Here is a 14,935-nt window from a genome sequence, read left to right as displayed (position 1 = left end):
GCCTGCCGCCATTGCGGTGTCCGCCATATTACTCTGACGGCTAGAAATAATATAACTCTACCAAAAAGATGGCCGACCTTGGCCGCATTCCCGTCCATACGTCGAGCTGGTCAAACGCGATCCAGCAAATACACATAAAGATCTGTGGCTAGCCCGGCCATTACTACTCGATTGACTTGGTTGCTCGACCGAACACGCTAGCAAGCCTGGTGTCTCCCTTTTCCGACACCCGGCGCGTCTAGTCTGGTGTCAGAAAACGGCGTCTAGTTGTGTGAGCATGCGCCCGGCAGCCTCCGACATCGTCTTCAATTTCACCACCGTATACTGTCGTCTGCCGTGCCCCAAGGACGCAGACAGGAACTCTACCCGTCGGCGTCCGCTTACGCTTTTGTCCGTCTGCTATTCCGCCTCCGTCTCAAAAACTTTAGGACCCTCGCGAGACTCGACCATGAAAGCGGCGTTCTAGCGTTACATCATGCGCGGGCGACGGTACAATTCAAGCATCTTTCAGCGTTTTTCAATGTAGAGTAAAAAGCGATTGAAAAAAAAAAAACACAAAATAAATTAGCAGTCATTTAAGCTAGTATGTTCATATATATATTAATATATATATATATATATATATATATATATATATATATATATATATATATTGCATCTGTGAGCAAGGTGAGAGAGCATCATAACGTACAATTAAAACGTTACCTAAAATATGCGCTTTGACAGGCTAAGGGCACTGCAGAACTTGAGACACGCTTGCGTGTTGAAACAAAAAAAAAAACATGGTTTTTTTTATGTGCCAAACCAACGACGGGCATCTTGCACGCCCCAGCGGAGGACTGAGGATTAATTTGGACTACATGGGGATCTTTTGACGTGCAACCGAAAGCTCGATTACAGGGCGTCTTCTCCGCAATGTGCCTACGTCGTATTGCGCGCACCTTGGCCGAGATTCTTTGAAACGAAATGATGAGAATATACCTGCACTAACTTGATGCGAGTCAGACGCCCGAATGCCTTCAGCCAAATGGCTTGCAAATTCTCACCACTTGAGGTATCTTCACATTATTGAAACCATAGTCACAATCATGACAGTTGCAGAAATAATAAATCAGCGGGGCTGTTTTTATGGAAACTGACATCTTTGTTCAGCATCAAGAAAGAAATCAAGCCAGATCAATCAAAATAGGGACGGTAGGCTTAGCTCATCTCCTCTACCACATCAAGCGTCCGCACAGCACTTCCGAAGGCGCGTACTTGCGAGACTTGTTTGCTGCAAACCATGTCAGTTGATAAGATTCATCGTGAACACCTCTGTAAACTAAAAACGACTCGCAGTCTTAAAAATTGACCAGCTCAACCAGCTACGCTCGTTCGGCCCATTCAGCACTCTGCAGACGTCGGCAGCCATTTTTACGCTCGTTCAGCCACGTTTCAAACCAAAGCGGGAAAAGCTATCTCAGAATACATTTCAAAACAAAATGGCGCTATCTTGTATATTCGCTTCTCCAACGTAAAAAAACTAGTCGATTAAAATACTATTACTGAACGGAGATGCGAATTTACAGTGAACCTTTCACACGTCAATCGTTTATCCAGCCTATCAGAGATGTAAGCACCGTGTAAGCCCGGCACGGGGCTTAGCGGACTGCGACCTCAACCATCGCCACCTAAATTTCGCTTTTTTATTTAAGTTTTTTTTTTAGTGTTTATTGAGGCGATCTGGGGTGTTCTAGATTTTTGATATTGTGTAAAAACGTTTGCTCAAATTGCGTGCTCAGAACCTTTCGCAAAGAGCTGTGCCCAGCTAAGTTCACACTGATTAGAAAGCAAAGTCGGCTGCTATACACGATGTCAACGCGAAATGTCTCTTCTTGAAGCCGCCCCGTGACGCCTCTTTTGTCGTCGTATGCTTCCGATGCTTCACACTACACGAGACTCACGAAGAGGTGCTAAAAATCGATTCGCGTTAAAATGGACGCCGTGACACAGAAGAGGCAAAAAAAATTGCTTACAAATTAATCCACTCGAAAATAAATCCGCAGAAAATATTCATCTTTTGGGACGGGGAGGGCCAGAAACCTGCGTGGAAAGCATACGGACGTCAGCGAAAGCCCAGGGAGGAGGACGAGCGCACGTTCGAACCATTACGGTTTTCCTCTGCTGTGCCAGCCGAACAGCCGCCGGGCCCTTATCTTTGTTCTTATTTTTTTGTACGTTTTTTTTTATAATTTTCGTCGCACGTTGTTCTTTGTTTTTAATTTTATGATTTATACATTAATATTATCATTATTATTTGTACACACTACCGGCCGCCAAGGGGCAGCCAATGTAGGCAAAAAACATCATTGAATGATCTCAACAAAAACGAATGTACGGTCCGGGTCAGTCGACCTGACTGGGTCGTTTTATCTCTACTTGAGGGCAGGCTAGAGTCGCCCCCAATATCGCAGTAGTAGGCCGTCCGGTCAGAGATTGCCCGCTACCGTTTTATTACGTCTCACCACAGCCGATGCTACGCTTCTATGGTGCCAATCAAAGGCCCCGATTGTGCATTGTCACAGCAATGATCGCCTTCGTGGGCTAGACCATTCACGCACAAAAAGACTAATGGCTCACGACGAATCCGCTATTCGTGAGTATGGGTTCATTAGCCATGGAGATGTCGGATGGAGCCTATGCTTAATTGTTGTGTTAGGCTCTCTTATCGAGTTGGTAGGAGCATTTTATTAAGGCGAAGGCCTTATATGTCCTAGCAGGGGAAAAGGCGGCGTCGACGTTGTGCCCGAAAGATGGCCATGAAAATGCGTCATCCAGCACGCGCTGGTCAGGGTCAAATCGGACGCGCCCGAGAAACAAAACAGAAAGGAAAGCACAGGACCGCAGCTGCATTGTCACAAAAGCCGTGAAGCCGGCGTGGGTTATGCTAGTTTTGCCGGGCTAGGTATGACTCGCCGCTGATGGTCGCCTGTGTTATAGGTATGCTAACTAGCCATCAGTCGCCCTGGCCAGTCATGTGCTACCGCAGGCGACCTTTGGAGGTAAGATATATTTAGATACGCTGCTCGCGCACACTTCCATCTTATCTCCCTAACACTCAAGTAGTAGCATGCTCATCTTATAAATACCTTTGTGTTCATCTTACCTCTGACCTATTATGGACTACTCACATAACTTATGCTATTTCTGGTACTAACTGTTCTCTCGGATATTTGCGAAGTAGCCTCAAGCTTGCTACACCCTCCGGCAAACAGCTAGCGTATACTACTTTTATAAGATTGAAGTTAGAATACGCCTCATCTATATGGTCTTTTTGGCAGTCCTACGTCGCAAATAATGTAGAATCCGTCCAAAACAGGGCCTTTCTTTTTATTTATAACAACTACTCACCATATACCAGCATATCAGGATTACGTTAATCAGCCAACCTTCATTCACTTTCGCTTCGCAGCCGAGTATCACGCCATTATCTCCTCCATAGACTTTTATATCACTATAGCCACTTCAAAGAATCATTGCTATCACCTCCGAATCGTATTTTCTCGCGTCTAGATCACCTATGTAAATTACATCCAAACCTATCATCAACTGTTTCTCACCAGACCTCCACACTTCCATTGGCAATCGAAGATTGGAATTCACTGAAAACGTCGATTATATTAATAATGTTACTAAATTTGTTGAAGCAATTATCTAACCTACCTAGCTACCTCTCAGTGTTAAAATTGTGTTAAATGTTCTATTTTTCGTATTTTTCCTATTGCTACCCCCTTGTATAATGCCCCACGGGTCCTCAAGGAAAATAAATGATGATGGTGATGATCCTCGCGCACCGAGCAGAGGCTTTGAACTGCGGAATGCATGATCCATGGAGCGATTCCCGCTGAACCTTTGAGTGGATCTTGTTCGTTGCGATCTAAGTTTAGTTACGATTATTCGTCAATTATTATGGAAAAACGTGTCTTCTAAATGCTTTAGATGCTTAAGGATTAATTGCCTACGCTTGCGTGTAACGTTATTTTTCTCATACTCGAGTGTTTTATTGGTTTCTGTAGTCTTCTCGGCCCTTTCTATGTTGTCTCGATTGTGTGCTGCGATTCAGAAAACAAGAAGTAATCGTGTGGTGTGTGAAATCAAAAATCATTGCAAATGCGTGGCATGCACAGTTTTTTTGTGGTAACGAATACCGAAGACTGAAAGGCCGGTGCATAAATTTTCAAGCTAGGGAACACGTTTTACCTTTGAGGTCTACGCCATCGGGTCAACTGGCAGTTCATTTCGATAGATATCGTTGCACACCTCTGTTTAAAAGATTAAAATTTTGGCAAAGCACCCGAGAAATCAACTATCGAAATTAATTAAGCATATTACACTCATCTACACGGTCCTGATGTTCTCGTTAGTGGAGAGTATGTTACAATCTGCAATTAAAAGTTTGAATTCATTCGTAGAATAGGAACGTATGTGTAAAATTTGGGGTTTAGTTAAAGCAATTTCTAAAAATTTTTAAAATTCTGTGACACCCTTTTTATTAATTTTTTGAGTGGCTGACTGAAGAAATGTTCCTCTGGGAATGAGTCTTTTTATTTTTTATTTACTTCTGTGCGTTTATGTCTTCAAGAAGAAAACAAAAACGACGTCGTGGAGTCGTCTACTTGACCTAGTGTCCTTTTTCCGCTGTTTTCTTCTTTTGCCATTATACTTTTCGGATGAGCTTCAGCTTCAGAAATGTTCTGTGTTTAAAAACATTCTTTTAATAGTTCTTAAACGAGAACAGAACAATTCACAGCATAATGAATCCTAGGTCACTGGGGTTATGACTAGCGACCGTATTCCAAGGATGTTCCGGCTTCTATTCGCGAGAGCAGCTTCAGAGTTAAAGTATTAAGGGAGATCTGTTTTAGATAATGAGTTTCCCTGAGGCGGGTTTAACCTGACTTAAGGTTAAGGTAGCTTGAGGTAAGCGAGCTGAAAGTAGGTTATCCGAAGCTTAATTTTCCTAGGACCATTACGCACACAGAAGATAATAAACCGCGAGGTATCGTATGTACTCAAAGCATAATTTTGAAAAATAAAAGAGGTTAAGGACTGCGTGGTGGGTCATTTTTGTGGCTTTATTTAAGCATCAATATTACTTTCGGCGAAAAATACACTACCCAAACTAAGAAAAATACAGAAAAAAAAAACTTGTTCTTACAGAGTTATTTTACAATTATACAAGTGTCCTAGCTACGGCTGAGCGATTCATTCATTAGGCTTCCGATTAATCAATTTGTGATTCAAGCTTTTTTCTGGTTAACTGGTTAATGGGAAAACTATAAAACCAAGCGAACAAAAAAATATCCTTTAGTAAGGCACGTTGTTGGGCTAGTTGGTTCATCTTAGTAAAACATATAAAATAGCGCCTGTCCTGTTTACTTCTTGTCCTTGTTTCTGTTGCGCTATTTTATATGTTTTACTAAGATGAACCAACTAGCCCAACAACGTGCCTTACTAAAAAAAAAAAATATCCTTTCACGATTTTTTATTGCCCTGCTCTTCATCTCCAGAATGCAAACACTGTCCTTTTCGTCGGCGGGAAACTCACAAACAACACCGTTAGTCACGGTTAATGGTGCCGGCTTCAAGGCCGTGTCCAACTTAGAGAGCAATAGGCTGCTTAGAGACTGCGCAGTGTTTTTCCCCACCAGGTGTAGACACTGTGCGTCTGCAGCGGCGTGACGCCAGAGCCAGACGTTATTGTATAAAAATACCATCAGGCTGGGTGCTTCTCGGAGAGGGAGGTTGCACTGAGCGGAGATTCCCCAAAATGGGAAGAAGCCTTACGCGTCCCAGCTTCACCTTCGCTAATCAGTGCACGCAGTCGCTCTCCCGCGCGACCAACCGCAAGAAGAGGGAAGGAAATCTAGGCGCAACTCGATGGTACGAAAGGCAGTGATTGGGTTACATTAAAGATGCGGTTAGCTCAAGTTAGATTGTTGGGCCAGTTCATTCACTAGGGATGGTGGCTTCTGAGCTCTTCTGTCTATCGGTATGTGTGGGCTTGTGCGCATGCGTGATTTTCCTGTTTACGTTTCTTTATCTTCCGGTTTGATTCGCTTACAATTAGAGACGACACCAGTGATGAACAAAATAAAATGGTGGGCACAAGGTCCTCAAATTCGCTCAGAAGAGCACCCTCATTAACTAAGCCTGATATTGGTTCCTGCTTGACGATTTTATATATATTGTTAGGAAGGTGAAGACGACGACGGGGCAGTGGTGCGCACAACCATCTCGCGCCAGGCCCCACGGGCCGGCTCGGCCTCCATAAATCGTATGCTTGTTCGATCATCGTGTACTGTCCTATCCTTTCTGCTGCCGACAGCATCACCCTAACAGTATGGTGGAGGTGCGGAGCCATACTCATCTCCTTCATTGAACATCAACGCCGCTATGATCTTGTGAAACCGCCTCGTTGAGGCAGTCATCCGCAACAGCAGACCAAGCACCAGCCATCGCTCCGTCGGCCCCCGCCCAGACGCAATGACAAGACGAATATCAGGCGAAGCCGCATCAGACGAAGCCGACAGACGATACCCCGCGCCTATCCCCAGCCCCCGACGTTCCGACGCTTCTCAGTGACGTGAGCCCCCAGCCCGGACCGTGCCGTCGTGTGGCTGGTGCAGAGGTCTGTGACGCTGCGGAAGAGGCCGAAATTCAACGTCTTCATCTTCATACTCACCCTCGCTGTCAGCAGTCGTCCTTTGTTCTTCTGTGTGTGTGACTTTGTAAGTTTGCTTCATGTGCTCATTTATTCACCGGCCGGGTCGGCCGTTTTCGTCGGAGGGAGTACTGTTAGGAAGGTGAAGACGACGACGGGGCAGTGGTGCGCACAACCATCTCGCGCCAGGCCCCACGGGCCGGCTCGGCCTCCATAAATCGTATGCTTGTTCGATCATCGTGTACTGTCCTATCCTTTCTGCTGCCGACAGCATCGCCCTAACAATATATACACCAAAAAGACGCCTGTAAAAACGTTAAGTGCTCTCCAAGTCCATTAGATGTTTCTGTTGTTTTTTTTTCGATATATATGCGGTAAATACTTATTTTTCCGTGCGAAGGGTTGATTTTAATTATCATAGTAAAATTAGTGTGGTTTAAATGTAGATGTAACTTGTCTTGATTTGGATTCTCCAACTTAGGAGTCGTTTTTGAATAGTGCGAAAGAATGATGTGGCCGAAAAACACCGCGGCGCACAGTGGCTGCCGTCGCCACTTCATCTACAAGGGGCGGAAATAAGCCTTTAGACTTACACTCTTTGTTTCCTAACATTTCTTTTTTCACCGATGATAGTAGTTTCTAACCAAAATATGATAATATTTAGAAACACATCAACACCGAAAACATGCCCCAATTCGTTTTATAAATAAACGTCGGTAAAAGTATAAGCAGGTACAAGTGATTTATTTCAGTCGTCAAGTTAGAGTCACCGCTGGTACGTTTCCGGCGGTTCGACGACGGAACGGCTGCCGAAGGAACAGACAGACTCTCTCTCTGCTGGATGAACGATCCGTCTTTATTACAAAAGCAAGCTCGCTTTTAAGGATCCTGCATCCATTCAGGAACGGACAAAAAGAAAGAAATGCAATATCGCCTGGCACCAACTAATCTTATCGGAAGCGAAGCGTAGGCATAACACCGCAATTGTTACACCGCCAGGCAATTCTGTCTTACCCTCGCGGGAAGTTCGAATATCGTATATTCCTTTTCCAGCCAGAACGTGTAGGCGTCTCTGTCAGCTCACCTTCATTGGCTATTCCACTCCCGCCGGAGCGCAGTATCACCATCACCGCGTAGCCACAAACACAGACGATTTTCTATGTCACCCATCACGACCCCGTCGGTATTCAGTGGCCATTCAGAGCGATCGAGAAAAAAGAAATCGTAAACGCTCCTCGAGAACCAGCGTGATGACGAGCACCGTTGCAAAAACAGGAGTGCTGCAGGTTCTTGAATGTACGCCTGTCGAGCAAAAAGTAGCACGTCCACGGTGACGAAGTCGAACGAGGTTCCACGGAACAAAAACTGAAGGTGCAATAAACGCACACGAAAATTAACTACACGACGACGCCGGGTACCGGCTTCAACGGCGGCACACACGGAAGTGCGGAGCCGGGAAGGATGAGCGACATCGCCGGTCGGGCGCACGTCAACAAGTAGACAGCGGGACCCGCACCGTTGGCTTCGACCGGTTCCTCTCATGCGCGCGCGACTAAAGGAGAGGAGGAGGCCGCTGCTGTCGATTTCAGACGCCAGTCGGCGCCACCGAACGCACCCTATGTTCATCAGCACCGCAGAGTGCGGGTTCTAGCACAATCTGGAGCTCGCGAGGAATCAGCCGAATTCCAGGAAAAAATCGACACCTTCATCCGTCTCCACATTAATCGCGTTAACTTTCCTGCTACTTTTAGTCACTTTTTTATTGAATATTAACCCTATGCATCTTTTATATACAAAAAAAACAGGCCTTTGTGTTCTGGACCTCCACTGCGAACTCCATCGAAGCAAGACATAGTTGCTTTCTTCTATGAAGGCCATGATTAACCAGTTAAGCATCAAGCGTTCGTACATTCTCATTCAGTAAAGGTGGTCATAGTCATCACGTCGCTACTTTTGTTCGGCAGTACCCTCTGCAGTTCACCCCTTGCTCTTGCGAAGCATTAACAACACTCCGGCATATCCAGTGAGGGACTCGTCCCACGACCCGCGCAGGTGCGCGTTGAGGACAAGAGAACTGCACATAATAGAGCATTTTAGTATTGCGTACGGAGGCATATAGAAAAGACTGAGCGGTTGTGGTAGCGGGATTTTTGCGTAGTTATGCAGCCGCCCTTACGTTTTTGCCTTGAGTGAATTCCGGCCTTTGGTTGCCAGGAATAGATAGCACAGGCACGTCTAGATGGCGCTGCAAGTGCTTGCGTGTGCCTTTGAGTTCCGCTGCACTAAAACGCTGCTTTGACGCGGTGCGCAGCGGTCCGTAGGGGGCTTGCGTGCGTCAGACGCAGTTCTAACGCCAGGGTCTTTACGCTATTCTAAAACTCTGTAATAACTAACCCTGCACATGTAAAAAGGATTTTAAAAGTCCCCCTTGACAGTGGTTGAGCGTCGGGCATAAAATTTCGAGGTACTGGTTTCGAACATTCATTGGAGGACGTGCCATATTTTCTTTTAAATGAAATAACGTTTTTTTCGACAGTTCGTTCGAAGGATAATGAATTCCAATCCCGTTTCTAAAAGAGCACAACAAAAAAGTGCGATAGCTAAGTTTGAACATAGGAAAATAATGCCAAGGGCTACAACGATCAGTTCTTGCTCAGAAATAATGGCCTTCTAAGGAACCGCTCGTCATTGATCAGGTTATCGATTGTCTTGGATCGTTAAAGCTGATGACATTTTTGGCTCATTGCCTGCGTGCGTCTCGAACTCAAAGCTCAAGTGGTCTGGGACAGCAGGTAAGCTTCGATCATGTCTAGAAAACATCGGTGTCAAAGTTTGCGCTCCAAAGGAAAGGCTAAAAGTGCACCAACGGCCATTAAGTGACTTTACTGTTTCTACATCGATGTAGGTTAATAATGATTATTTTAACGCTTGCCCTACAAAAGTTACGATCACTTTACTGCTATCTAGCTTCTGAAAACACGACATCTACTACAACTAATATTGACAATAATAATATTATTATAAATAATATTTGCAAGACAGAAAGAAAAGAATAATAAAAAAACAGGTTAAAATATGAATGGCCTGGACGCAGGCTTCCAACCCCGGAGTAAGCCGACTGCAATGACTTCTAGTCATTCATTTCTTCGCATTTGAATCTGCCGAATTTTGTACATTAGGCCACGCATAGATAAAACAAAACTCGCACACTTCCGTACGCAACTAAATATATAAAGCACATATTTCGAGAGAAAAAAAGTGTTATTAGCTGGAAAATGACTTCTCGCTCCAAGGTTAAAAAAATTATAATTTGAAAGATCACCTCAGGAATTCAGCGAAACGTCATTGAAAGTAAGCTGCATAAGCTGTTAAAATATAGATTTTGTAATAAATTAGAAGAAACGCAAAACTGTTTAAACTGGATACAGGCACATAAAATATCACAAGCTGATTTAAAATACAACACCGTACGGGCTAAAAATGTTTCATTCAGTTTTTTTGTTTTTTTTCAACGGCACACACAAAGTTTTTGTAATGGCAAACTGCACGTTTAGGCAAAAGAAATACGTTTGGTGGTAAAATATTATCTACGACAGAATACTTCGTTAAAAATGAAGGCTAAGTCCTCGTCTTTTTTGGTAACAGAAGAAAACAGCCCAAAATATTGACACAAAAAGAAATAGACCGATTTTGTCTTTAAGAATATGTTTTTTTGTGTTGTTACTCATATGCACCCATCAAACTCTATTTCAGTTCCTTGTCTTCATTTCCTGATTTTGTCGCTTTTTTTTCTTCAATTAGTGTTTGTTTAGAGTACTTCGAAATGAAGCGATGCTGTGGCGTTGCCTTTATACATTTGTTATAATATATTCATCATACTGGCGAACGTTTTTCAAAGTTTAACCGATATAACTTCATTATTTGAGAATGAATAAATATATGTGCTCAGTGAAGGCTACCCCCCCCCCCCCCCTCCTTCGAATCTTCGGCGTTCTAGGAATTGCATTTCACATATACAACAACGTACTGTTTGCAAACAAGCCCATCAAGCATTTGCGCATGGGCCGTGCCGACAGCAGCGCCACCGCAGCGGCGTGACGTCAGAGTGCTGAGTTGGTCCGTATAGTCACTGATAGCCGAAGGAGGGTAGAGTGTGGTCTATTATGTTCCTGCTTATCGGGCGCCATTATTGGCTAATGATGCCATCCCATTTGGTCGAGGGGCCATAATAGGATGCTCGAGCTTGCCGTGACCTGAATTTCTTGTGGGTGGCCAAGGAACGTCCGCTGAAATTAAACTTACATTGTCCCGCCGCTCATAGTTAATGTTAAGCTCACATTCTACCGTTGTCCTTTTCACTGCTTTCAATAAAAAAATAATAATTCCATCATCACAATACAAGGTTGTCGAGATTCGAACTAAACTTCAATGGAGTTAGATAAAATACCGCTTTTTTTCAAACGAACTTCATTAGATCATCTTTCTGCAAGGAAGTGGAACAGCAAGAGAGAGAGAGAGAAAAAAATACATTGAAAAAAAACATAAATTGCGGAAGCCCTTTGTGGAAGCGAAACGGGTTTAATTAAAATCCTGAACACTTGTCTTCATTGTGCCAGTGGTTCGCGCGACTGACATGTCCGAGAAAGCACATTGTCACGTTCAGTCCCCGAAGCGCGGGGAGGCTTAAGAACGTGCACTCTCACGAAAATTTCGACGGGGGAAAAGTTATACTTTGTCAGAGGAAAGAAACCGCGAGGAACCGCAATGTCTATGGAGCCTTCGGACGCTTCACCTATTATCGTAATATACTCTACTAGTTTCGGAATACACACTTTTTGATTTAGATATTCGTAGCTAGTCGCGCTGTTTTAGATTGGCTGAATTTCGTATTTTTTATCTATTTCCTGAATGTAGTGTTTTTGGAGAACTTGCGGATAGTCTAAATGTATTTACCTAGCTTCAAATAATTAACAATCTAGAATTAAAAATCTAAAAAAAAATGACAGGACAAACTATTCAATAACTTTTCAATTGAAAAAAATAATACTTTTTTTCTGTTTTTTTTCGTCACGTGGGATTGAGCCTAGAAATGACAATAAAGTAAATACGTCTAGAGGAACGGACTCTCTCACTTTGTTCTTTTGATGCGCGATAATATTGAAAATATTTCCAGTAGAGTGAATTATTATCAAGAAACGGTAACATATTTATGTATTATTTTTCACATATTTCTTGTCAAGGGTCGCGGAATGACGGGCAGTAAGGACGTGTGTGGCTCCTGCTCCGCCCAGGTTTTTGGCAGACAGCAGTTTCTTCACTGTTCGGGCATCTGCGGCCTGCGCTTCCACTGCAAGTGTATCAAGGTCGCGGCCGGAGACTACAGTTTACTGATGAGGAACGGAACAAGTTTGTACAAGTGTTCGTCATGTATACAAGGCGAAAATGCGTCGGTAACGATCCGAGCACCGATGACTCGTCGCTTTCCGATTCCACGAATACTGAACTTCCAGCGGTCTACAGTGGTGAAGGTGACTTTCGCGGACCTCTTAAAATTATTTTGAAGAAGATAAACGGGCTTTCCACAGACTTCAAGTGGTTGAGGGTAGATAATGAATCTCTTCGTGGGCAGCTGGCATAAAACAACGCCTTGTTGCGAAAATCTCTGCCTCACGTCCCGGAGGCTGTGCGTGGCCCTGCTCCGAAGTCGTTTTCGTCAGCGGTGCAGCCGCCGAACAATCGTCAACGAGATGCGGAACCTCCATCAGCGCAGCAGCGAAACCTGGCCAGTGTATTTGTCTCCCGACCCGAAGAGGGGCCATCTCTGCGAGACCGTCGGCAGACAGTTGACGAGGGTAGGTATACGATTGTTCGTTGCAAACAAAAAACGAAAGTCGTTGAGGGGACCCGAACGGAGAGCAAACAGGGCGTTGTACCTCGCCCGCCGAGGAAGTGTGCCCTCTTCGTTTCAAGACTATCCCCTTCAACAACGGCACCCAACGTTTGTTAAGCACTCGAGGATGTCCTGCAAGGCAAGTCAGTTCAGCGCACTAAACGTTTATCGAAGTACGACAGCTAAGCTTCTTTCCACGTCTGCGTGCATGCCGACTGTTTCGACATGATTAATGACCCGAGTGTGTGGCCTTCTGGATGCCTCTTCCGGCCGTTCTTTGGTGGTTTGAAAATTGACCCGACTGCCACTTCGATGCCTTCGAACAAATAAGCATACTCAAATGCCTGGTCGCTGTCACGAAAGTGTGACCGTGTACGAAATGTACGCGGTCTTCGAACTAAATCAGATATATTTTCAGCTGGTGTGAATTCGAATAACTATGATATCTATTCCTTGACGGAAACGTGGCTACAGGCCAACATTCCCACCTCTGAGTGCTTCGGTAACAACTTCATCATCCATCGCAATAACAGGAACACAGTTATGTCCGGCAAACGTTTCGGAGGCGGTGTGATGACAACTGTAAATGCAGATTTTGTTTCTTACCGAAGAGAAGACCTAGAGGATTACGATGAGTGTTTGTGGGTAGAAGTGGCGATGAAAGGATAAAGTAAATTTACTGATTGGTAACGACTATTTTCCTGCAGGATTGAGTGCGACGCATTTTCTGCACTGTTTCCATATGCTTCAAACAAAGACGCGTGTCGACATCGTGTTCTTCTCGGAAATTTTAATTTTCCTGGCGCCATCTGGGGATCCCAGCATGTAGCTTACAGGAGTCTTGAGTCCACACAATAGGCTGGTGCCCTACTTGACTTTCCGAGATTTAACTGCCTTTCTCAAATAAACAGTTTAAGAAGACCCGCGCGTAACGTATTAGACCTGTGTATTACTAATGACATGGACGCTGTAATTTCGCCAGCCGACGCTCCAGTGTTTCCAATAGATATTTGGCACGAGCCGTTTGTAGCGACCGCAAGGGTGCCTTTTCAGTTTAAGCCTACGGGCAACTCTCTGTCTTTAGACTTTAGGCGGGGAAATTATCTGGGTCTTTACCATCACTTCGCAAACCTGAACTGGTCTTCAGTTTTAACTAACTCTGACGTAAATTCAGCTTGTGATGTTTTCACCCAGCTTGTAACAGATGGTGTACAGCGTTTTATTCCGCTTAAAAAAATTTAGCAGCAGAGGTATCCATAGTGGTTTTCATATAAACTGAAGCTCAAAATGAAAGAAAAATCTCGGGTTGATCGTCAATACAAACGTAGCAACGGGGAGATGTGGTACGCAAAATTTAGTCGAGCGAGGGCGGAGGTAAAGTTTCTTTATCAAAGAGATAAAGAAAACGTCGAGAACAGCATTCAGAATGATTGTATATATATTTGACAGCTTGAACCAGGGGAAGATATAGAGTAATTGAGACAGGAGAGAATAGACAGCTGACTACCAACGATTATTTAGTGGGAACTTCTTTTTCCTCGCGTGTTTACAGACACCAACAAAAATTATTACATATTAAAACCTATTATGCTAATATAATAATGCATGTGTATGTTTACAAAATTTTCACATTACCTAAACCTAAACTAATATTTTAAATTCACCCGCCACAAGCTCATACTGCCATTTTCTGGACCGTGACGCACCGTAGATATTGTCTCTCCTTTTTGTGAATAGTGATAGACGGGGTGCTGACGCACCCACTCGCTTGTTCTTCGATAGCAAGCGCCTCGAGCATCTCGCGCGCATGAGTATTGTTATTACTGGCTAGGATGGTTATGTCCTTGAACGCTGCACTGCAGTGGCAAGTCCTGCAATGAGCTGTAAGATGCCCTGCCGACGTTCCTTTAAGGGATGCTGCGTGCTCGCGGGCTCTGTCGTTAATGCATCGGCCCGTCTGGCCGATGTAGCACTTCCCGCATGAAAGGGGAATGTTGTAAACCACTCCTGTCATGCATGGTACATATTGTGTTCTGTGGGCAATGTCGCACGTTTTTTCTTTGCCTGTTCTGTTGTTAACTCGTCTGCACATGGAGTACGCTTTGTTAGGCGCGGAGCATACTACTTGGATCTCATTCCTCGCGGCGATCTTTTTCAATTTGTGCGTAATCCCGTGAACGTATGGTAGCACAGCGATCTTCCTTCGGGTTTCCTCGTTTACTTTTTTGCCCGACTTTGCACTCTTCAAGTTTCTGCAGATGGTCTCACAAACGGGTACCAAGATACTTGTTGGGTATCCCGAATTCCGTAATCGTGACATCTGTTTTTCAAAGCTCTGCCCT

Source organism: Ixodes scapularis, unplaced genomic scaffold (assembly GCF_016920785.2).
Source record: "Ixodes scapularis isolate PalLabHiFi unplaced genomic scaffold, ASM1692078v2 PGA_scaffold5__190_contigs__length_132052651, whole genome shotgun sequence".
In the NCBI taxonomy this organism is placed as follows: Eukaryota; Metazoa; Arthropoda; class Arachnida; order Ixodida; family Ixodidae; genus Ixodes; species Ixodes scapularis.
This window is presented reverse-complemented; position numbering follows the sequence as displayed.